This window comes from Misgurnus anguillicaudatus, chromosome 12 (assembly GCF_027580225.2).
Source record: "Misgurnus anguillicaudatus chromosome 12, ASM2758022v2, whole genome shotgun sequence".
NCBI classification, from domain to species: Eukaryota; Metazoa; Chordata; class Actinopteri; order Cypriniformes; family Cobitidae; genus Misgurnus; species Misgurnus anguillicaudatus.
Genome location: NC_073348.2, coordinates 28,808,719 through 28,834,003, shown reverse-complemented (window position 1 = coordinate 28,834,003; position 25,285 = coordinate 28,808,719). Strand labels below are relative to the sequence as shown.

Genomic DNA, 25,285 nt, shown 5'->3' with positions numbered 1-25,285 from the left:
TTTACCAAACACACTAACCCACTTCCAACCTAAATCCTGACCAAATCCTAACCATATCCGAAATATGTGACCTTGAACATGTTACACCACCCATGCTTTGATCATCTTAATGTGAGGTCTGCATAAATCAAACGTGTTGTGTAAAAGAAAAATGTATTGAGAAAATCAAAATTTCTCAATACATTGTTTAAACAACCTGATCTCGCGTTTAAAATTAGATTTGCGAAAAGTAATGCATCAGCGAGAAAGCGAATGTGACCCTGGCAGCGAATGTTTAAGTAGAGGAAGATTCCCTGGAATTCACTGGAAGAACGGCATTTACTGTTCTGTTTTCCTGGAATTCCAGTGATGCAGATCTCTTCCAGAAACCTTCAAATGCTTCCATAGTAATCTAAACCCACAAGTTTCACTATGACAGCAAAACAGCCTGCCCTGTTCCCAAACAGAAGAGAATGAGGGATCCGGAGGTTGTTTACATCTAAAAAGACTTAATAGACCTCTCAGTTATGTTTCATTCATGTTTACACTTTGTCTTAGATGGTTGTCCTAAAATTCCTTATTGGAGAATATAGAAATATCAGGCATTGTTGACATACACTGAGATTTTACTGTATACAATTATTTGGATAGAATAGCCTAAATGATTTGCTCAAGTATACTTGAAATCTCGGACTATTGAAATATCTAAGCACAAGTGGAGATATAGAAGACACATAATAATATGTTTCTCTTAAGATCTCCATTTTCTCTCCATTTACTCTTACAGGCGTGTATGAGAAATTATTCAATAATTAAAAATGTCTCACTAGTGATTTATATACAACATAAGTATTGAAGAAAAAACAAAGATAGGAGAAACAAAAAAGAAACAGAAAGTATAATGAACATGTGTGCCATAGATGCAGTGAGCGAGTGAATGAGAAAGAGAGAGAGGGAGAGATGGGAAGAGGGAGGGAGAGAGAAGAGGAACTTGTTGCCCCTGGTTTGGTGTTGTGTAACACTTGGCTGGCTGTAGCAGAATAACACTCTCATTCTCTCAGTGCTTTGAACTCGTGTACCCTATATCTGCCTTCGACCACCCCTCTCTCTAACAGCAAGGGCTCACACTGAGGTGCCCTCTCTCGCTCACTCTCTCTCTCTCTTTCTGTCTCTATCTATTTCCCTCTCCCTTTCCTGCTGTGTCGCACTTCTCTTTACCCTCTCTTAAGTCGTACCTCTCAGCTCATTTCTCTTATTCCTATTTCATTTCCTTCCCCATGTGCGTCTATATCTGTCTCTCTTGCTGATGCGTTGCTGTACAGCAAGTTTTTGGAGAAGGCATGTTTATGCTTTATTTACTTTTTTTGTGGTTCGACATGCATGTTTTCACATCATCCTGCTTCTGGTAAGTACCTGCACCAGTCTTATAATATCAATGTGTGTGTGTAACAAGTGTGAATAAAGCACGGTTGTTGTTGCACGTGTTGTGATTTGTGCTGCTGTATTTTAAATGCGCCATACGCGCGCGCGTCTTCCTGTTTGGAGAGTTTGTGTAACAATCTTGTATAAGAAATTGTATAACCCGACTATTGCTTCCTTGTTGCTAACGCATGTGTGTAAACAGTCTATGTTGAGACTGTTGGGCGAATCCACGTGCACGCGCATGTAAGAGGATGCGTGTTTCTGCGTTTGAGGTTTCAGGTTTGCAGGTGTGTGCGCGCGCTCATAACGGATAGTGTTTGCTTCAGTGCTCGGTGTTTGTGTGTCTCAGAACGGTACACCGCGTTTTGGATCGGTTGTCATTTCACGAGGTATGAACGAACCCGTTGACCCGCAGTTTAACTGAGGGTATACACGCCCCCCTTACGCACTGACGCACATCTCTCTCTTTTTTTGTTCTCTCCCGCCCTCACTTTCCTCACCACTTTATTTATTTCTCTTTCTTTCTCGGTGTGCTCCTCCTTACAATCTTCTTCTTGTTATTTTTCTTCACTATTTTACTTTTGGAGACTGGGAGTCGATTCTTAAAGATTCGATTCGTCGAATCAAATGCATCGGGGAGTCGATTTCTCTCAGGGGATTGTTATGATTGATCACCCAATTAGGTTCTGGTTACTAGAGGGGATACAGCTACGACCAAATCTCGCGAGATGTTTGGATAAGCGGGGGGTCTAAAAACAGCGAGATTTCACGTGATTTTGGCAGTAGCTGTATCCCTTCTAGCAACAACCACCAAATTACTGCACATCCCATGGACTGGATTCACGAAAATTACTCATTCTGATTCATTTACTAGTGACTCTTTCTGTTTGTTACATAATTTCACCAGTAGGTGGCGATTATTGCGCGTGTGTGCATTTGTGTTTTAGTATTATACTGAATAATTTACTTAACCAATTCGTAAAATAACCACTAGAGACCGTTCTTTGTAAGTTTATATTGACGTTATAAAAACTCTCATACACATCAAACTGACTGACCTTTCAGGTAATTCATAGCCAATTCCGATGCATGCTGCTTCTACATCTACATTTAAATTGACTTTTAAAAGTCATGTAACTTAGCATGACGCAGTACGTTATTAGAGCTCTAAAAATCACCCGCATCCAACCCCAGCTCCACCTGTCCAGATCTGTATAACTTGTAGCATCACTTGCATGCTCACTTCAGCATGTGTTTTAACATCAGCATAAGTCTTCAACGGAAGCAGATTTAATTTCGTCGAGATCAAATACATTGACATGCAACGATGACCATGCTCAAATTGATCCCGAGAGGTGTCATGACTGAAATAAATCTGTCATACTTTGCATGAGTAAAGATGTTGCGAGACTGTGCTTACAAGGGCATTTAAAATATATTTTAATAGTCGTAATCGTTTATACTGCACAGTATATCATACTCACTTTGCCATCTGCTTTCGTATCCGATAAATTCAAGTGTCTGGGATTGGCTGCACCCATTCCAGTAATCTTTATCTTCTCTATCAGACAGTAGTTTACTTAAAGCTTCTGTTTTGACATACAGGTGCTGGCAGGGCAACAGAGAGAGGCTTCAAAACATCTGGTAGTTTTTAGCGAAGGCCTGCCTAGGCCTAAATATCCCTGTGCGTCACACACTCACTACAATTTCAGTGTTTTATTTGGCACCGTCTCTGAGTTCAAGTGGAGAAAGAATGTACTAGAAACTTCCTTTGGAAAGAGCACTTTACTGCCCTTAATGTAATCGGAGAAGACTTATTTTTTTTCTTCTCTTTTTACTGTTTGGCATGTTGTTATGATTCAATTGTTATCTACTAGGGCGGTAGCGCCATCTAATGGTTAGAGTTGGTAAAGTAACAGATGAACCCAATGACCTCTGTGATGCATTGCATTGAGGTTTACTGGGAACTTATAAATTAAGAAGGAATTTTTGCCAGTCAGTCTTACATACAACTACAGGCATTTATTTGTGGTGATTCCAACCATCGTCTAAATTTAAAGGGATAGTTCATTTACTTACCCCTATGTTGTACAAACCTGTATGCGTTTATTTCTGCTGTTGAACACAAAAGATGATACAGTTGACAGACACACAGTTACTCATTGACTTCCATAGTAGATAAAACAAATGCCATGGAAGTCAATAGGTACCGTCAACTGGATGCTTTTCTTCATCGATCAAAATATCTTCTTATGTGTTTAACAGAATAAATAAACTTATAGTTTTAAAACAACATTAGGGTGATTTATTCTTTGCACATACGCATGTATGGATTAAATACTTATTATAGATATAATAGATCAGTGATTATTAACGTTTTGGATATGAATTAAAGCTTAGAGCCTAGCTCATCCTTATACTCATCATTGTCATGCTCATTTTTTAAAGGGGGGGTGGGTTCAATTGCACACAATGTCCAGATGATGGCGCCATAGACCAGGATCATTACCAGCAAGCACATCTCTCAGTCAGAGCCACAAATTGTTAACTGTTTAAAAGAAATTGTTAGACTTTTCATTGTTTGTCTGTGAGTAGCGTTTTAATGATGCTAGTTTTATTTTAGGCTTTAGTGAACAACACAAACACTGTTTGCGCTCAAACACTTTGCTGTCCATAATACAAACACATAAACATGGCAAATAAAACTTTTCTTATTGCGTTTGGTTTCTAATGAGAATTAATCATGAGTTAAAAACGACTATTAGATTATAATGTGGGAAAAAAATCAGTATTGCTAATATTGTAATATTAATGACCTTATCATTAAAGTATATGCAGTAAAAAAATAAATAAAAAAAAATAACCCATTATGGTTAAAAAAAAACACAGACATTTTTAACACCGCTGGGTTAAAATTGACCCAATGATGGGTTGTTTTAACTCAACTGTTGGGCTATTATAATTCATGGTTGCATAACAACAACCCAACATTGGGTTATTTTTAACCCAGCATGTGTTCTGTCCAATATTATTTACCCATTATGGGTAAAAAATAACCCAGATATTTTTATAGTGTATATATAATTTTTTATTTAGTTTGCAGAAACTGATATGGTTTGATATGGCTTACATTGCAAAGTGTATATTTAAAGTATAACTATAAATAAACATCAGGGCTGGAATTCTTTTAATGAATTTAATTAATTTCATTAATAATAATAATAAATAAAAAATTTACTGTGATGGTTTGGTATATATTTGTCATTTATATAATAAACATTGTTTGTCAACAGTTAAATTATAACTTCACTAAATTCACTTTATTACTTTCAGAACCAAATTTACTTTTTTCTGATCAATTTCAAAATGTATAAGCAACAATAACTGCTGCGTTGCTATTTTTATTAAAGGGCAAGTATTTATTTATTTTTATCGTCCAGTAGAGGGTGAAAGGTCTAAATATTTTAAGATCACCTGATGTTATTTCAGTCCCATTATTCTCAAGTCATTCCTTCCCGCTCGCCACTCTATAAGAAATACGGTGCATAAAACCGCGCCGAATACGTTCAGTATAAATTTATGGTGTTGTAAGTTTTTATTGGCCTGTAATGAATGACAGGTGACCCTATCAGCAGTCCAGCCGGAGCCGCTTAACATCATTAATCACTGAACAAGGCGTGTGATAAACGTTTGTATGGAGCTGTATGGTGATTTTTGTTCTGATGGCTCTTTTGTCTGGTATCTCAACCTCGCAGTCTCTGCTTATATGAGTCAGAGCTCGACCCCAGCATCTCTCTTTGTCTGTCTCCCTCTCTGTGGGAGTCAGGACGACATGTACTATACCCCTTCTTAGGAAAGTCAGATGTTATAACTTCAACCAGTCTGCAATTTCGCTGACCACTATTTTTGTCGAGTTGTAAATATTGTACTCTTTGCTTTCGATTTCAGAGGCACAAACTACTACAAGTTACTAAACCAAGCTACTGTGATTTGAATAAGCCTTTAAACAGCCTTACGTACAGTATGCAATCAGATGGCTATTGTATATGATTGCTTATTCACTGTATATGTTAATGTAGTCATGGAATACCATGGTATTATCATAGTATATTGTATTTCTGTGGTACTTTATACTTTTAGGCCTGGTTTCACAGATAGGGCCTTAAGTATGCCTTAGTTAAATCGGGACATTTAAGTCGATTTTATAAATAAAGAGCTTAGATGCAAAACCCTCTAAATGCATCTGACCTGTTTTCTTATAAATATGCATTTTTTTATTAGACTTATAATTAATTTTGCCAACAAACTGGTATTTCTGAATTGCCTGAGGCCGGGATTAAGCGGATTTGAAGCAAGAGTATTTGATAAACGTAAAATAGATGCTGAGAGCATTCGGTTAATATCATTTTTTCATTGTTTAGCGGCTTTTGCATCTGAGCTCCTCAAATGTGCCTTAGAAAAATATTTTTGGTGCATATTTTCTTGAGACAAAGCAATGGCACGGATATATTTTAAGCTATTTTATATATTTTAAACTGTTTTCATTTAAGACGGCTCAAACATGTATTTTAGTCTGAGACTGGGGTTAAGCCTTGAAACCGGGCCATAGTGTATAAGAAGTAAGTTGTAGTCATAAATCATGGTAATTGAGACAAATGTTTTGTCATTAGTTACTAGTTTAATAAGTTGCTGACAGAAATGATTACATTAGCCATATTATGGTCAGCATTGAAATGAACACTTCACTGTAATTTAGCATATCCCAGTATAAAAAAACAATGTGGGGGCATAATATTTTAATGTTTGCACTTGAGTAAAAGACGTCATTTATAAGATCTGCCATGTGTGTGTGTGTGTGGCCTTTTTCTTCAAGCTATTGTATTTACACAGTGGTTCTGCGATGCAATTTTGCTATAATCAGCTTTGAAACATGTTAGCGTAGGAAAAGGCTGTTCGTTTATTTAATTAGTTTGATTTAAAGCCTCTCATGTTTCTGAAATAACGCACCTGCTTTCCAGCAATAAAATAACGTACGATGTACTTCTCTATACGATACTTTTCAACATAGAGTTTTATACTCTCCAGATTACATTAGAAATCACGAAATGTGTTTGAAGGTTTACGGAATAAAAATGCAGTAAAGGCCCTGAAATAAAATTGCAATTACACCCTCGGGTGCTTTGAATCTGTCATCATCTATGACAATATAAATGTCAGGGTTGGGCCAGTGCACATTGATATTATGTTGCAGGATTTACAGCAGAGTCAGGATCATCTAAAAGATTTGACTTTGGGATTTGAGAAGGGCGGTTATTTACAAACGTTCAAATACATTTTGCTAAAAAATGTATAACATGTTTTATCTGTTTGATGGGTATATATGCACACTACACTTTCATATGCAATAAAAGACTATTTATAATCTATCAATTTACTACAATATTTATTAAATTTATTTTCTTGTTTTTATAGCTTGGCATATTTTTGCAAACTTTCTAGAAAACTTATAACAAACTTTTAATGCAATGTTAAAATATTTACGTTTGGTGCTTAATGTCTTAGAAATTTGTTAACATGATAGGGGTTTTAAGATTTCAGGTTCTTTTACTAATCTTATGTGCTATTATTAATATTTTGCTATTTTTTACAATGACAAATACATTTGGCCAAAAATATATAGCCTAGTTAAAAATAACAAAACATTTACACAGTTATATGCATAGATGCACACATTTTATTTATTTATTTATTTATTTATCTATTTATTTATTTTATTGTAACCAAACACTTTTTTTTCTAAAAGAAAATGTTTTCACTTTTTTTTTTAAATATTTTTTTCTAAATTTTAAATACATTTTTTACCTTTCTTTTTTAGGTTGTCCCCAGAAGGAGATTTTCTCAGTTTTATTTTACTTCGGGAGGCCATTTTTCCAATTTATCTCAAGGCATCACAAGGCTAGAAAGATACATACGAGTGAGTAGTTTTACTTTTAAAATAAGGATAATATTATTTTTTATACTCACACACTTCATATATAGCTTTAAACAAACCTGTTACATTATTTCATTTAAAGTAATGCATGATTTGATTGATGTATTAGCTTTTCAAATGATGAAATCTACTATAAAATGTCCCCACAAGTAATATATTTGATATGTATTGTTCAGTAAATTTGTGGTGACATTTAACAAATATTGTGGTCCTTGTATATACACACACACACACACACACACACACACAAAATACGCCCTCTATTGACCAAGACGTTGTCATACCTTACCATACAACCCTACTCCTGAATCCTATTGCCCAGGTGCATGCCTTACCCGCCCTGCCCCATCTTTGGACACACAATGGCCCTCTAATCGTGCGTGCATTCTGGGTTGTGGGCGGGTTTGAGCTGTGAGTCAGATCTGTACCTGCTCAGGGCCCTAGAAACCACATTTGAGACACACGGAAGGAAACGGACAATTCATACGGGCAATGTGACAGGTGTGAATGTGTTTAGAGATTGCTCAGTTCTGTGGTAAAGGTGGAGATACAAACGAGTCACAATGATTTGTCTTAAGATTCTTTGAATTTTAAATCAACTTTTTCATCATTTGAATAAATGTTCAGTATGTGCCTATGTGAACCTAGTTCAAAAGCTCTTTGCATTTGATGTTGAATGGAACAGATTCATTTTGTTCATTCACGAGTAGGAAAATGACACAACATTCATCCAGTGACTAACTTATTGCTGACAAAACTCAATCGTATGACGTGTCTGTGTGTGTGTCGTCTTCTCTGTAGTTTGGAGAAAATTGAACCCAAAACCTAGCTTTGGGGATTTTTATATGTAAAAACACTATAAAAGTATAGTCAACAGGTTTATTTATTGTAAAAATGCAGAAAGATTATTGTTAGGGTTAGGGTGTGGGTTAGGGCTATGTTATAGTTTTTATAACTAGCTGTGAATAAAATCAAAAGTGTGTGCGTGTGTTTTGTACGCCCCTGAAAGTGTGTTACAATGAAAGTGAATGGTGACCAGGAGCTATAAGGTTAAATACAAAACACCATAAAAGTATTGTAACAAAAAGTCAAGCTTTCCGTATGAAACGGATACAATTTTTTTTACTATTTGCTGAAAACATTTCTCTTGCCAAAGCACTCAAATCTCATTTGATTTGAATTTGTGCATATTAAAATTTGGCACATTATGATAACTGTTAATGCTTGACATTGTTGTTTGACAAATGTTTATGTGTTAAATGATGAGAATCAAGTGTTAATTGTTATTTATATATCTATGCGGTGTTTTAAATATGCTTTAAGACAAACATGTGCAAATTCATCATTCAAAACACCATTGCTGATTATTTTCTCCTTAAAATTGAATTAATCTAAAGACAGTCTCATTCCTGCAGTTTGAAATCGTTTTGTACTGCAAATGCTCATTTCATGCATGCATTGTGTGAAACCGGACTTAGCAGTTAGTTTCTGAAACTAACGAATGAATGTAGCATCTATTTACATATTACTAACTGAGACAAGGATGTAGAGTTACATTTAAGCTGTTTAAAATCATGCAGAAATTACATGCTGGAAAAACTTTTACATGAGATATTATGAAGCTCAAAGATGATTTTTAAAGGTGCCAAAGAATGCATTGAAATAATCAGTTTAATTGTTTTCTGATGTCTACATAGAAGGTATGTGGCTTTATTAAGTGCAAATGATTCAGAAACACCCATTTGTCCATTTACAACCCCAGGATTTGCCTTTAGAAATAAATGGTCTATTATTACCTTATTTGAAAGGGTCATGATTAATAATGTTGAGCTCTGCTCTAAATTGCGGTTTTACAGGGCATCTGATTTCAGTATCTGTGTGTGTGTGTGTTTGTGTGTAAACAGACTTAATGTTTTAGCCTGTATCAGACGAAGATACAGAATTTGAGGAATAATCAATTGTTTGGAGAATGTTATTTCTGAACGTATATCAAAACATAACCGTAACGTCAATAGCAGAACCCTCAATATGTTTTCTTGCAAATTAGTGTTTTTTTATTTAGGCCCTTAGGTTTAGGTTCAGTAATTTGACTTTAATAGCAGTGAAAAGTTTAGTTAGTAATTGAAATGCCTTATTTTAACAAATGTCACTGTAGTCATTTCACAAATTTGTAAAATACATGCAAGATTTTTTGGCAAAAACCTCCACTTCTAAAAAATACAACTTCTTTGAACAAGACATTAGGGGGCGCTGTGATACATTTCACATGCGGGTTGTATTTAGGTCCAATTACTCACAAGGGACTCAAGTTTGAAAGTGATCAATGTTCTTTTCACATGCCATCCATTTGATCTTCCATGCACACAAAAAAATCGACATGGTGTTTAGCGGATTCTGCCAACCGGTATCTAAATGGCCTGAGGCCATGATTAAGCGTATTTAAAGCGAAGGTATTTGATGAACATATAAAAGGCATTGAGAGCACTTCCTCAAATGTAAATAGACGACACTTGTACTAATTGGCAGACTGGATGTATCTTGGTAACTAAGGTTTTAAGTTAAAAAGTTTTATATTTAAGTTAAATCTTTGCTATATAATAATGTTTTAAGCTTGTTGTACTATATTTAAATATGTTATAAACTCTCTATAGGTTGTTAAAGGGACACTCCACTTTTTTTATAAAAAGTAATAATCAAGGACTTTGCTGCTGTAACATGGCTGCAGGAGGTGCAATGATATTATGCAGTGCCTGAAAATAGTCCCCTGCTATTTAAAGTTACCAAGGGGACTATTTTCGGGCGCGGCGCAATGATATTGGCCTGCAGCCATGTTACGGCAGCAAAGTTCTTGATTATTACGCTGGAATGAAGGGGATCGCACACCGGCCGCGCAGCTCAGCGCCGCGCCGTTCTATAAAAAATCGAACACATTGTTTATTATGAGTATACGCACACCGGCGCCGCCAGGTGGCGCCTGTCTACGCCGCCCAGCTGTGACTCAGGAAGTTGCTCAAATCCCTGTAGCGCCACTCACATTGTTTAACATTAAATAACATCATATTTGTCCCAAATCATTAACGATTAACATTAGCTGTTAACGTATATTTTGCATTTTGAAGTAGATGCTATCTGACGAAGCTCGCGCTATTTAATGTGCACTTCCGGTTCACAATACCTCCGAGTTGTCCTAGACGCGACTCGACGCGGTGCTGCGCGGCGCTGAGCTGCGCGGCCGGTGTGCGATCCCCTTGAGAGTATAGTTCCTAGCCATATCGGCATAAAAATCACAACTTTTAATTTTATGTCAGTCCTAGTACACAATGTAACTACAGAAGAGTCAAGTTTTAAATAGGAAAAATATCAAAACTCTTTGGTAATTTTTGAGCGTGATGCTAATGGTCTAATCAGATTCAATGGATTATGCTAAGCTATGCTAAAAGTGCTAGCGCCAGACCCGGAGATCAGCTGAATGGATTCCAAAACGGTAAAAATCAAATGTTTAACTCTAGGGGAGCTGGAAAATGAGCCTATTTTAAAAAAAGTGGAGTGTCCCTTTAAAATTTAGTTCCACCATGACAAATTACTCTGTATAGTGTGTGACATCACTAAAGCTCCGTTATTGGGTCAGTGTTTGTGTTCATGACCTATATGTTTTTCAATTGAAAAGTAGAAATGTTGAATTGTGTCATGACATTAAATTAGAAGTTTACAAAATAAACCAGGCCTGAGAAAACAATATTTACTAGTCTGGACAGCTGTTCCCAAACTTTTCTGAATGAAAATGATGACAGCTCTCCATTCCATTTGCGTTCCCCTTGACAACTTCTTTGTCTCTGTCCGGTGGCATTGCAGTGGGTGGAGGCACCAGAGTGAGCTCATGTGTTTTAAAATCCCACATTGATAAATCATAATGCCCCCCACCCAACCACACATTACTTCAACCCAGGAGATGCTGTCTCATAGTCACCTCCCATACGCACACATGCAGTACAGTCTCACTCCAGATTGCAAACTGAACGTCCCCCATCGTCGTGGGATTGAACATGCGGTAATTTAAGCAACCGTCTCTTTGTCTAGTCTTAAGTGATTTGGATGACGTCTCCTACACGCTACATATAAAAAATGTGTTTTACAGCATTAATGTCAGTGCCACAAACACAATGATGTCACCAGTAGTCTAAAATTAAAGTGATTAAAGTGATGTTGAGCTTAAAGGAAAAGCGTATCATTTTTACTTAGTAAAACACTTTCTCCAAACACAGCTTAATACGTAGAGACAGCTGTAAGTAAGCCGTTTGTAGGTTGATTTTCCTGAGAAGTGTAAACATTGCGGCTCGGTTGTGATTTCAAAACATTGCCCTGCATGTGTCAGCAGCCTACGCAGGCATGCTGACTCAACCAATGGCGTGAATTTGGGGCGGAGTTACTTTTTGCCTATCCAGTGTTTAGGAAACCTGTTCGAAATCAGTTACAGTATCATTTTGTCTTTGGAGTGACTAGAGGTAAAAAATGACATATTTGATTTAATAAAAAAAGTTGTTTATTGTTAAAGTTGCATATGCGGTTGCCAGTTCACACGTCTTAAGTGAAGGTTGCCAGATCCCAGCCCCTTCCCTCCTGTGTGGCAGAGTTGGCTGCATTTTCCTGTTTGAACGTGTGTACGCTTCGCTAGGGATCTGACCTGTCTTTATTGCTCGGTTTCTGTGGGCCGCCACAAGAACGTCTGCTATTTCATTTCCATTATCCCATTGCTTTGGATTCTGGGTCGGTGCTCGGGGCAGACAGCTATTGTGGAGGAAAAAAGACAAGTATTAGGCCATTTTATAGACTTCACAGCTGCTGACATAATTCAGCTTTTTTCCCGCCACAAAACGTCAGTCAGGGTAAACATCTCCCTGTGTGGAAACCGTTATTTTGACAAAACCCCTCTTATTTTCCTCCTGTCTTCTTATTCACTCCCCTTTTCTCCACTCCTGCCCTGCGTTTATGTTGTTTTTGCTGGACTGTTACGAACTCCTACTCGGGTTAAGAGCCAAGTTTTTGATTCTCAGATCCTTAGTCTAATTTTGTTACCTATAAATCTGCTCTTTTGCGCCATATGGCAGCTGTAGCACTTAAACAGGTTCACACAAGAGGAAATCATAATATTGGTGAAACTGCCTGTCATGTAGCAGACGCGAACAAGATACATTTGTCTTGTAGACATGTTTTGTTTCATGCAGGGTTGAAAATAGTCAAACAGTTTTACTTTATCTCACGGCATGGAATCTGATGAGAAGCGGAAGTGCAGAGTGATTGACGAAGTGATCGAGAGACTGTAATGTATTGCAATGACAATGGGGTTCACACTAAATACTAACAAAGATTTAAAATCTTAAGTCAATTGTGAATTCCATGCTAGTTAAAGTTTTTACTTTTAAATAAAAATGACTAGTCATTAACTCTTTCCCCAGCAGCATTTTTAAAAATGTTACCAGTCAGTGGCATGATTTTCACAAACGTTTAATGCCTTCCACAAATTTTTCTTTAAATATATAAACCTACAACAGTGGCGGCCGGTGACTTCTTTTTTCGAGGGCGCTCGATGCGAAGTTTGTCACAACATGTATGTAGCAGCCCGTCATGTGTGTGGTTCGTAATTTAAAAAATCGAGAGATCCTGTGTGCATCACGTGTCTTGTCAAAATAAGTGCCTGCTGCAGAAGCATCTAAAGGGTTTATGATAAAAGAGACGCTCGCATTTGCCAGATACTCAAATAATCTCATGCATAATCAGAGTTTACTGTTAAGTATGTCTTGCGTGTATTTTGTAAACGTGAGGGTCTCTTTTATCATAAACGGTTTTGACGCATGTGCAGCAGGCACTTATTTTGACAAAACACGTGATGCACATGGTTCACATGACGCAACAAAAACATATTTTGAAAGCGCAAGCAACACACCCCGAACATTTATTTTAAATTAGCGCCCCTCAGAAGAGCAGTCATGAGCCGCCACTAACATACAATATATCAAATGAAAGAACAAACTTTCTGCTTTTAAACAAACAACAAAAAAAAGTTAAATCCCATCTTCATTTGTTTTCTGTTATCACCTCTCAAATATGGGTAGGTTTTTCAAAAAATAAAAAATTTTGAACAAAAAGCTGAAATAATTGTATTTTTATAAAGTGCTTTTGTTAGAGATCAGATTCAGAATACGATTAAAACATGCATGGAGTATTTACTGCGTTTGGATCCATATATGCTATAGTGTTTTATGGGGGGTTAAAAAGCGGCACCTACTGCATTATAGCCCGAAATATGGATTGACATAAAAACTCGTCTTTGGCAGGGAAGCGTTTTCTCTTAAAGGAACACTCCAATTTTTGAAAATATGGTCATTTTCCAGCTCCCCTAGAGTTAAACATTTGATTTTTACTGTTTTGGAATCCATTCAGCCGATCTCCGGGTCTGAACTGGTGGTAGGTAGGGGAGAGTGGGGCAAAGTGAGCCAGTGGGTAAGTTGACCCACCCCCTGTATCTAGGCTACCATACAGATTTGTAGCCGTCTAACCACAAATCCAGGTAGCAACCATCATTTCTATTTGACTATGGTAAAGAGAAGCACAAGTTAAAGAGATAAGTATGATTTTTTTTACAAAAAACTGTTTTTATCCCATCAAAGTTAAATTTATACATGTCAAGTATAATGGCTGTTATGTTAAAGCAAATTTATCCAGGTCTAAATATTTATATCATACATATTGGTGATAGGCTAATGTATAAAACCAGGTAAATGATTTAGCTAAAGATTAGCCTGAATTACTAAACTAGGCAGTTTTTCCCAAAATGGTGGCCGTGGGGCAAAGTGAACCAAATGCTGTGGGGTAAACTGAACCAGCGGTTCAATGTACCCCACCATGATGTTTAGTTAAAAACATTTTAAATAGAGCAATCAACATTATTATTATTATTACCCTTCCAAATAGGGCAAAAATAGACAATTTCATTAAAATGACAAATCCTAGGGTTGTAAATGGTCATTTTAAAACGTTTCTGGATAATGTTTGCACTTAATAAAGTTACATACCTTCTATGTAAATATCAAAGAACAATTTAACACATTATTTCAATGCATTCTTTGGCACCCTTAAAATTACATTTAAGAATGGTGTGAATTTTTTAACTATGTTCGGGTTTAAACAAAAAAAGTCAGTGGGTCAGTTTACCCCTTCACATGGATCAACTTACCCCTCAGCTGGGGCAAGTTGAGCCACAAGAGCACTTTTTTTTGAGAAGCCACCTTTTCAAAGCCCTTTGTTATAACGGCATTCTTATCATTTCATTTGACAGGAGACATCCTTAAATAAAGGTTGATGTTTTTGTTTGACTTCTGTCTCATTTTTTCAGGCAGATAAGGCAACATATGTAAAAAGTGGCTCATCTTACCCCGCTCTCCCCTACCACTTTTAGCATAGCTTAGCATAATCCATTGAATCTGATTAGACCATTAGCATCGCGCTAAAAAATTACCACAGAGTTTCGATTTTTTTTGCCTATATAAAACTTGACTATTCTGTAGTTAGATTGTGTCCTACGACTGACAGAAAATAAAAAGTTGTGATTTTCTAGGCAGATATGGCTAGGAACTATACTCTCATTCTGGTGTAATAATCAAGGACTTTGCTGCTGTAACATGACTGCAGTAGGCGCAAAGATATTACGCAGCAGCCGAAAATGTCCCCTTAGTAACTTTAACTCTTTCCCCGCCATTGAGGAGATATCTCGTCAATTAAGAAAGAAAACGCTTCCCCGCCAATGACGAGATTTTCCGTCTTTCCGCAATACCGCTATTATCCACCAGGTGGCCCCCTTCCGCAACTTTAAACCCGGAAGTATTGCTCTATGGCAAGCTGCTGCATGTCCGTGTCTGTTTTAAAGATCGCTCTGAATGGGATCTCTATGAAAAGTCCATCACAAACATGGAATTATCTCAGCTTTTTGCTCAAAATGTGGTGTTTTTGCAGAAACCTACCCATATTCAAAAGCTGATTACAAAAGAACTACTCAAGGTAGGATGAAACAGTTTTTTTGTTTGAAAGCAGAGGGTCTGTTCTTTCATTTGGTATATTGTATGTTTATATATCTGAAGAATAACATTTTCTGGAAGGCATTAAACTTTGGTGAAAATCATGAAAAACGCTGGCGCTGGCTGGCACCTTTTTTTTTTTTTAATGCTGGCGGTGAAAGAGTTAAATAGCAGGGGACTGTTTTCAGGCACTGTGTTTATTTTTTAGCGCGATGCTAATGATCTAATCAGATTCAATTGATTATGCTAAGCTATGCTAAAAGTGGTAGCGCCAGACCCGGAGATTAGCTGAATGGATTCCAAAACGGTAAAAATCAAATGTTTAACTCTAGGGGAGCTGGAAAAGTAGCATATTTTCAAAAAAAGTGGAGTGTCACTTTAATTGACAATAACTCTGGGAAAGAGATAAATAAATAGAACAACTAAAGAGAATTTTACAAGTGGGTTTCTTTCCAGCATTATCTCACAGAAATGCATAAATATTTTACAAGATTGCTATTTAACAAACAAACAAAAAAAAGTTTCATCACATCTTCATTTGTTTTCTTTATTACCTCTCAAATATTGTTTCTTCAAAAATACCAAATTTTGAACAAAAAGCTGAGATTATAAAATAAAATGAAGTGCTTTTGTTAGCTTTTGTTCCAGTCGTGTTGGGGGGTTGCTGCGTATTTCTTATACTTATATTTATTATATATTTTGCAGGATGATTACTTGTTTTTTGTGTATTGTTTACCTGTATACATTAATTTTATTAAACACATATTTAATAGTTTACTCCGATTTGCCAACCTCAGTGCAAGAACAATCAAAACTCTCTCATGTAATAAAATAGCTGCCCTGTTTGCGTATCTACTGGCCGACTCTTTGTATTTTGTTTTTGGATGCAGATGGCATTCCAAGACAATGTTTAACATAAAAAAGCAACGATTTAGACATATTACAAGATCTTGTGTCAAAAAATCTTCGAAATCGCTTTGGAATTACAACAGCTTTCTCTTTCTCTGGCGTAACAGGTTATTGCGACAAATCCTCTGTTAAGGTAAAAACTGCACCTCGAAATCACATTGTTGTGTAATCCTCACAAACACAATAGAGAAGTTTTATTCATTGCTCAATATGAGGATTCTCTGACTCATCAGCCACTGTATGAAAACTATTTAAGATAAGTGACACTCGTGTATGATTGAACTTATGATTCAGACTTGTGGAAGCAATTCCGGGCCGGATATAAATATGCCCGCCGGCGTTATCGCAGTTAGTACGGCAGCTCCCGTGGCCTGTTTGCCGCCGATTGTACCGGAAGTTGGGGACCCGACCCTGTTACAAAGCATTTCTTCACTTCGCATTGCATAATTCTCTGCTGCCTTGTTTGTAGGATGTGCGTCATCAAGCGCTTTTCTCTTACACCCTGTTAAACAATCAATCATATGCAAACTACACCTGCGAGTGCCCTCTGTTTACAGAGCGAAAAGGCCCGTGGTATCAGGTGCCTATGTGTGCGTACATGTACAAGCATGTAAATTTTGTGTAGCAGCGTCACATCGTCAATTCAGACTTTGTACTCATCTCGATTTGTCGGGACAAGCAAAACGTTGATCGCCAACTGCGTGTGAGGTGCGTGATGTGTTGTAACAAGCTTAGAATATAAGAATCGGTTTTCTCTTGATGTGTTAAGTCATCTTGAACCCTACACTACACTTACAGCTGCATCACATCGAAACTGATGGCTTTACTCCTCACTAGAAGCTCATTCTCTTTCTTTCTTAACTATTACTAGTAATCACTTCAAATATATTGAAGATGTGATTAAGTTATGTGCATGGTACTATTAGGTAGCATCACGGTACCATGGCACTGTCAGTATTGTGGATTATAAAAATTTAAGTATACAAACTGTATTCTCTTTAAATGCTGATTCAGGGTCGGTTATCTTTGGTATCCCCATGTGAAAAGTTGAAGATTCACTGAAGTGCCTTAAAATGCACAGCTTTGGTGTCATTTCCTCTGAAACGGGAAGTTAGAGTGAGATGTGTTGAGTGGCTCCTCCCCCTTTTTGAAATGGCCAATAGCGTTGCCATTTAGTTTACATCACAATTTGGAATCTGAAGTGCAGAATGATGTCAGACTATAAGTTTTGAGTGTTACTTTATAGACTAATGTATTTATACTCAAAGCCAAAATACTACAATTACATTTTATAGGGACTTTATAAGACATTTTGATTGAGGTCACAGGGTCACGCCTCATCTCCCCTCCCACTCTCATCACGCCTGCCTCCCCATACAAAGCAACAGTTGGCTGATGACACATCATATCTGTATTTGTGATATGAATGGACTGCAGAGAAGCAGTGAGCGCGTGGTCCTGTGCCTTTGCATGCGTGTGTATAATGGAAAGTTTTCTGATGACTTTCTAGTACAGGTGCACGACTCGCCCCTGGCAACGGCCGTTTCTTCCCCAGAGTTTCTTTTCTCCTTTGATCCTGCGCTTGATTTTGCCCCCCTTGGGTTTCCAATGATCTGCCCCTGGGTTTCTGCCACCCACCCATGGGTTACAAATAATTTCAGATCACATCATGTGACGCCATTTTGAAGTACAGTCATTGCGAAATAAAGTTTTTCATGCCTTCTTTTTTTAATGTGACTTTATTAGATGGTGTCAGTTTATACTAAAGCTGTCATTTGTGTATCAAGTGCAATGTGCTTAGCTGTAAGTTTTTTATTTGTTTGTCCAGAATTTGTGCAACATTTTAATCTACTCTCAAATTTAATCTATTAAAAGTTTTCTTTCTTGGCTAATAATTCATTTTTTTCTCCTGTAGGGTCTTCACATAACCAATGCAGGGGCTTGATGTGTCTTATTTGGCTCTCCTGTCTGACGTGCATCTATAGCATGTAAGTTAGTTGCCCTTCTTTAATAAGTTGTTAATGAGTTCCCTCTGTGCCCTTTATGGGTTTAATGAGTAGACATAGTCCCCACAAGATGCAAAACTTGATGATTTGTGTTATACCAACAAGATTTGAGAATGTCACAAAAGCAACATCGGATGCTGTAACGGAAGCAATGATATCTTTTGTGCAATGCTGAAATAACTTATTAAATTAGTGACTTGCAGATACAGGAAAAAATCTGTTATTGTTGCTCAGTTTGTAAAGCATTGCACGGGTCCTTGAAATCCTTGAACGTTTGTGAATATGGGGGAAAAAATTCAAGGCCCTGGGAAGTTTTTGAAAATATACATATTTAGATAAAGGTCATTGAAAGCTCTTTATGCAAGAAAAAAATTATATTATTCCCTGTGTAGTGTAGGATAATATCATAAAAATTAGATCTAGACATTTTAAGCACACGTGCTAAACTGTTCGCTTTAAATGCTTATATCTTCTGTATGCGAATGTGGATTCATACCAAAATGCTTTTTCGCATAGTTGTGATTGACACATGAAAACGTCTCGGGTTACGTACGTAACTGTTGTTCCCTGACAAGGGAACGAGACGCTGCGTCTCTCTTGTCATACTTCCTGTGTCCCTGTAACGCCGTCTTTGGCAATATTTAAGATAGCGATATACTTCCTGGCTCCTGCGTCACCCTGTCTTTGTCGTTAAGTCCCACCATTGGTTGAATTTGATAAACACATTCAGAGGCACTCACCCCTGGAGGTGTCCACAAAGTGTCACCGCAGTGATGCAGCGCGAGTCCCCCTGAAAGGGAACTGTAACAATGTATCTTAAGAGGTAACCAGATGTAACCTTGCTCTCAATTGAAATGTCTTCTTGAATTTGAGGGTATTAGACCTGGAAACTCCTTGAAAGGTCCTTGAATTTGAAGTTAAGTAAGGTGTGGGAACCCTGCTAGCAACAATAAGGTCAATGGTTCGATCCACAGGAACACACAAATGGATGTAATGTTATTATATAATAATATATAATAAATATAATCATAATTATAAAACTTCGTCTGCCAAGTGTATAACTTGGTGGTAGAGCAAAAGGTCACGAGTTCGAACCCAAGGAAGCCACATGCTGATTAAAATGTAAACATTGTAAGTCAACATTGTAACACAAAATATAAATGTTAAATGTAAGATCATAATAAATGATTATTCAGTTTACATCATAACAGAATTTTAAAGCAACACCAAAGAGTTTTTTTTTACCTTAAAATAATGTTTCCCAAAAAGTTTCAGTCGTTCATCCACTCGAAACAGGGTGAACGGCACTTTCACATTCGCTTTGCATCCCAAAACCGCACTAAAGAAGTTTCCAACCGTCGGGTCGTGGTCCTGTAGTTCAAGTGAAAACTACAAAAATTTGCTTTACGGCAGACCTACAATCCAATCAGAGCCAGCTTTGCTGCAGTAGGCTAAATTATTTACGACAGTGGTAATGGACAATTCCGGTTCCAACCTGTAGGGGGAGCAAAGAGCAAAAACTCTTTAGTGTTGCTTTAAGGCTGAAGTATAGTCGCATTGTACGTGTAGATCGCGCATGCGCCTAGAGGAAAACATAGTATGTAGCCTAGGAGATGCATTGCATTTTCTCGAATGTCTGTTTACACAAACAAGTCAAATAAACGATACTTTGTAAGGCTGTGCGTTCGACAGTGCGTATACGTTCGCCCACACGTAAAAAACACTATACCATTGCTTTAAATTTTTTATAAGTCCTTTAAACCATGCAGTGTTGTTATATTCTGTTGATACTTAAAAAAGTCTTTTAAAGCAACACCAAAGAGTTTTTTTTACCTTAAAATTATGTTTCAAAAAAAGTAACAGTCGTTCATCCACTCAAAACAGGGTGAACGGCACTTTCACATACGCTTTCAGCCCTCTATCGGCCAAAACCGCATTAAAGAAGAATCCAAACGTCGGGTCGCGGTCCTGTAGTTCGAGTGAAAACTACAAAAATTGCTTTACGGCAGACCTACAATCCAATCAGAGCCAGCTTTGCTGCAGTAGGCTAAATTATTTACGACAGTGGTAATGGACAATTCCGCTTCCAACCTGTAGGGGGAGCAAAGAGCAAAAACTCTTTAGTGTTGCTTTAAGGCTGAAGTATAGTCGCATTGTACGTGTAGATCGCGCATGCGCCTAGAGGAAAACATAGTATGTAGCCTAGAAGATGCATTGCATTTTGTCGAATGTCTGTGTACACAAACAAGTCAAATAAACTATACTTTGTAAGGCTGTGCGTTCGACAGTGCGTATACGTTCGCCCACACGTAAAAAACACTATACTTTTGCTTTAAATTTTAAAAAAGTCCTTTAAACCATGCAGCGTTGTTATATTCTGTTGATACTTAAAAAAATATTTTAAAGCAACACCAAAGACTTTTTTTTACCTTAAAATAACGTTTCCAAACAAAGTTTTAGTGGTTCATCCATTCTTAACAGGGTGAACGGCACATTCACATTCGCTTTGCAGCCCTCTATCGGCCAAAACCGCACTAAAGAAGTTTCCAACCGTCGGGTCGTGGTCCTGTAGTTCGAGTGAAAACTACAAAAATTGCTTTACGGCAGACCTACAATCCAATCAGAGCCAGCTTTGCTGCAGTAGGCTAAATTATTTACGACAGTGGTAATGGACAATTCCTCTTCCAACCTGTAGGGAGAGCAAAGAGCAAAAACTCTTTAGTGTTGCTTTAAGGCTGAAGTATAGTCGCATTGTACGTGTAGATCGCGCATGCGCCTAGAGGAAAACATAGTATGTAGCCTAGAAGATGCATTGCATTTTGTCGAATGTCTGTGTACACAAACAAGTCAAATAAACTATACTTTGTAAGGCTGTGCGTTCGACAGTGCGTATACGTTCGCCCACACGTAAAAAACACTATACTTTTGCTTTAAATTTTAAAAAAGTCCTTTAAACCATGCAGCGTTGTTATATTTTGTTGATACTTAAAAAAATATTTTAAAGCAACACCAAAGACTTTTTTTTACCTTAAAATAACGTTTCCAAAAAACTTTCAGTGGTTCATCCACTCAAAACAGGGTGAATGGCACTTTTACATTCGCTTTGCAGCCCTCTATCGGCCAAAACCGCACTAAAGAAGTTTCCAACCGTCGGGTAGTGGTCCTGTTGTTCGAGTGAAAACTACAAAAACTTGCTTTACGGCAGACCTACAATCCAATCAGAGGCAGCTATGCTGCAGTATTTACGACAGTGGTAATGGACAATTACGCTTCTAACCTGTAGGGGGAGCAAAGAGCAAAAACTCTTTAGTGTTGCTTTAACAATTCTATACCAGTGTACTGTAGTTTTACAGTTTTTAAATAAAATGTATCTTTAATTAATCTTTAGTTTTATTCTTTATAATGAAACCCGACCATAACCATGAATGAACACAGCCATAAGCTGACATGGCGTTAAAAAAAAGAAAAGAAAAACATGCTGTATTTTGGCTGATTTGAGAATGACTTTACTAATAACAGTATGGCTCTCTTAGGTCTGTTAATATATTTGACCACGTTTTATCTCTTCCACCAAGCCAATATCGATGCAAAAAAACAGTTAGTCGATTCTCTCAGGGCCTCCTGATGGTTCACAGCTCAGATTCATGTGATTAATACTGAGGTCTGAATTCATTGAGGTCTTTTTTCTCAATGATAAGTGTGTGCGGTGGGGAAAGAACCTGTCAATGTTTGTGAATTTCCCCACTGCTGCCTCACTAGCGGTTTCACACTTTACACATCAGACCTGTGGTTTTGCATTTTTTTTGTTACTATCAGTAGTACACACTTTGCCTTAGAGCACACGCACATACAGAAACTCACCCAATACCTAAAGAGGAAGTGATTCTATTGACAAGGCAAAGCTGGTACAAACTGAACCCGAAATGTTCTTACCATCCTTCCTGTAATTCACCTCATTTATTATGTGCGTATGTAGAGTGCCTGCTTACGTTGTGTTTGTGGCTTTTATGTTTAACATCAGGGTCATATTTTTTCTAAATCAAAAATGCAGTGCGTGGTTTGTGCTTCACTAGCATCACCAATGTGAATTGAAAATGTTTTTAATATAAAGCTAAAATAACGATTGTCAATAACTGGTTCTTAGTAAGGTTAATATGAAGTTAATTACCAAGAAAAGTTAATCTGAAAAGAGGACATCCAGTAAATGATGCTCTTGAGCTATTTTTCATCTTCCACTAAAAAGAAATGGGAAGTGCTCTCTGCGTCTGTGATGATGTTATCAGCTCATGTCTGTAAACATGTTTGTGCAAAATAGATTTTCTCCGGAACTATAAAGGTTTGAGTCCAGCCTACGTCACGACCCAAACCCACCTTCCTGGTTTTACTCTTTAAAGGGGACATATTGTGAAAATCTGACTTTTTTCATGTTTAAGTGCTATAATTGGGTCCCCAGTGCTTCTGTCTACATAGAAAATGTGAAAATGGAACAACCCAGTAACTTAGTTTTGGTAAACCATTCTCTGCAAGCATGTAAAAAAAATTATATTTGGCTCCCCTTGTGATGTCAGAAGGGGATAAAACCGCCGCTTAACCTGATAAGGAACACTGGGCCGTACACGGCACACCCCCTCCCTTGCACGTGAGGTTGCATAAACGTCATTGTAACTTAGAAGCATTAAATCTTCAAAATATACGGTCATGCGGCACATAGTTTGAAAGCTTAGACTTTCAGGATTCCATTAAGAGCACACACAAAGCATCATATGATTTATAGCAGTCAAAAAACTGTAATCTAGTTGTTAGTTATACTAAACCGGGCGGTGCCGATTTAGGATATTTACTTACCTTCAAAATCTTCCCTTTATCCGCTTCAGTAAAATTGTCTAAAAAAACAAATTGTTCATAAATCCCCAAAAGTCCAAGGAAATGGAATATCCAAGCCTTTTAATCCAAAACGATTTGTTCATCTCACAATCTTGACGTTTCTTACCGAATTACGATATCCTGTATACAATTAGTTCACTTACGGACATTCGTTCGAATCTCACTTTTCATTCACAATTTATAATGAATATATTCGGATGTCACATTTATTGTGCAACGTCTGAGGAACAAATACGCCCCCTTGTGGAATTTCAGCCGTTCCATAAGAGGTTAAAGGGACAGTAAGTAGGGGTTTAAGTGTTTTATTAATCAAAATCAATGTCTTTATTCGTAAATATGTCCTCGTTGGTGTCAAATGACCTCTGCCAGTGATCTGTCTTTTCTTTGTAAGCTTAGAATTTCTTCTCTTTACTTACATTGAACGGGTAAGTCCAAGGAGGCTTTCATGTCGTTCCGCCATACTGATAAACTATAATAGCAGACAGGGACAAAAAGCACTAGCCTACCAACGCGTTTTCGTTCAGAACACGTAAACCAGTTGAAACGGACGAAGAGATCAGTGAGTAAATAACGGCTACCGTAGTTGAAACACACATTTGGAAAAGCGAGGCGCTAGAGAGTAATATTAATTTGAATGCAAAATACAATTTCACCACTAGATGGGGTAAATCTTACTTATTGTTCCTTTAATCTGCACTATCCAACCACGGCACTGCCATTTAGTGCAAATATCAGCTCATTTGCATATTAAAGGACACACCCAAAAGTATTTTGAGCTAGAACTTCACATACGTACTCTGTGGACACCAAATATTTCTTTTACATCTTAAAAAAAGGCTTGTGAAATGTCCCCTTTAATAAAAGCCCATAATACAAAACAATAATGATTGTTAGATAGTAAAAATGTGTAACCCACTGTAAGGTTAATGCAATGAATTGATTATTACAATGATTATTAATAATTAGATTTTTATTAGTGCTTTAGTGCACAAAAGAACATGCTATCTTGTTGTCCTTTTTCTAAGGTTGTGTCTGACCTGTTTTAGTTTCGTTTCAGTAAAGCAAGCAGAAAGGTGGGCTGGAAATCTGGGTCTTAATCGAAACACCTGGCAGTGCCAGACTGTTTGCTCGGCTCCACCCATTCCCAGGAGACTGGCAATGCTCTTCTTTGCACCATTATTGGCAATGAGTGTTATGGTGGAGGGGACATTAACAACATAATATTATTGATTGCCGTCACTGTTTTTTATTAATTTGAGTTTTTGCAGTTTACACTGAAATAAGAGTATCATCCTCTTTGACACACCATTTTAAAAAGTTAGCATTTTTTGACCCCCAAAACTCTGTTGTTGTTTTCATGAGTGGCTAAAATGGATAAGTTGTAATCACTGATTCTTGAAACATGTCCCACTAATAAAAGTGCTAATTCTGTTGGAAATTAATAACATATTCATGAAGAAAAAGAATCAATGTTATAATCAGGGGGTCCTTTGCACATATGTAAGGTTCTTTTATAGGTTTATTTAAATTTTGTATTAATTTAATGATTATATGCTGGCCCATTGCCTACAAAATCAGCTGTCCTCGGTTAAGAGATAATCATTTCAACTTCATTAAAAAAGCCAAAAGTAATAATTGAATTGAATAATATATTTACCACATGAATAAGTACATTGAAATATGTATTAAAAACTACAAACAGTGAGTTTTGAACAATATTTATTTACTATTTTATCCAAATTCCCAAGAATCACTGGTATGTGACATTTAGGCACCTTTGCTGAATGTATTAAATGAATAGTTCTCCCCAAAATGAAAATGAGCTCTTAAAGGCGGGGTGCATGATCTCTGAAAGCCAATGTTGACATTTGAAATTACCTAAACAAACACGCCCCTACCCCAACAGAATCTGGACCTTCTGTTGATAGACTCGCCCCACACATACACAACCCAGGCAACGATGTCGGTTAGTAGACATGCCACTTACTGCTGATTGGCTACAAGTGTGTTTTGGTACTCTGCCC

General features: G+C 37.2%; 1 long non-coding RNA gene across 3 annotated transcripts; it reads left to right on the top strand.

The window, feature by feature from the left end:
- The first annotated feature begins 850 nt into the window (after nucleotides 1–850).
- On the top strand, nucleotides 851–24,992 carry LOC141369072 (uncharacterized). 3 transcript variants are annotated; one of them, XR_012372622.1, is made up of 4 exons: nucleotides 851–1,384; nucleotides 7,277–7,375; nucleotides 18,287–18,359; nucleotides 24,319–24,992. It is a non-coding gene; the product is annotated as an uncharacterized lncRNA (long non-coding RNA). The 3 variants fall into 3 exon arrangements; XR_012372621.1 differs by having other exon boundaries at nucleotides 24,308–24,992; XR_012372620.1 differs by lacking the exon at nucleotides 24,319–24,992 and having other exon boundaries at nucleotides 18,287–18,971.
- Nucleotides 24,993–25,285: the final 293 nt, after the last annotated feature.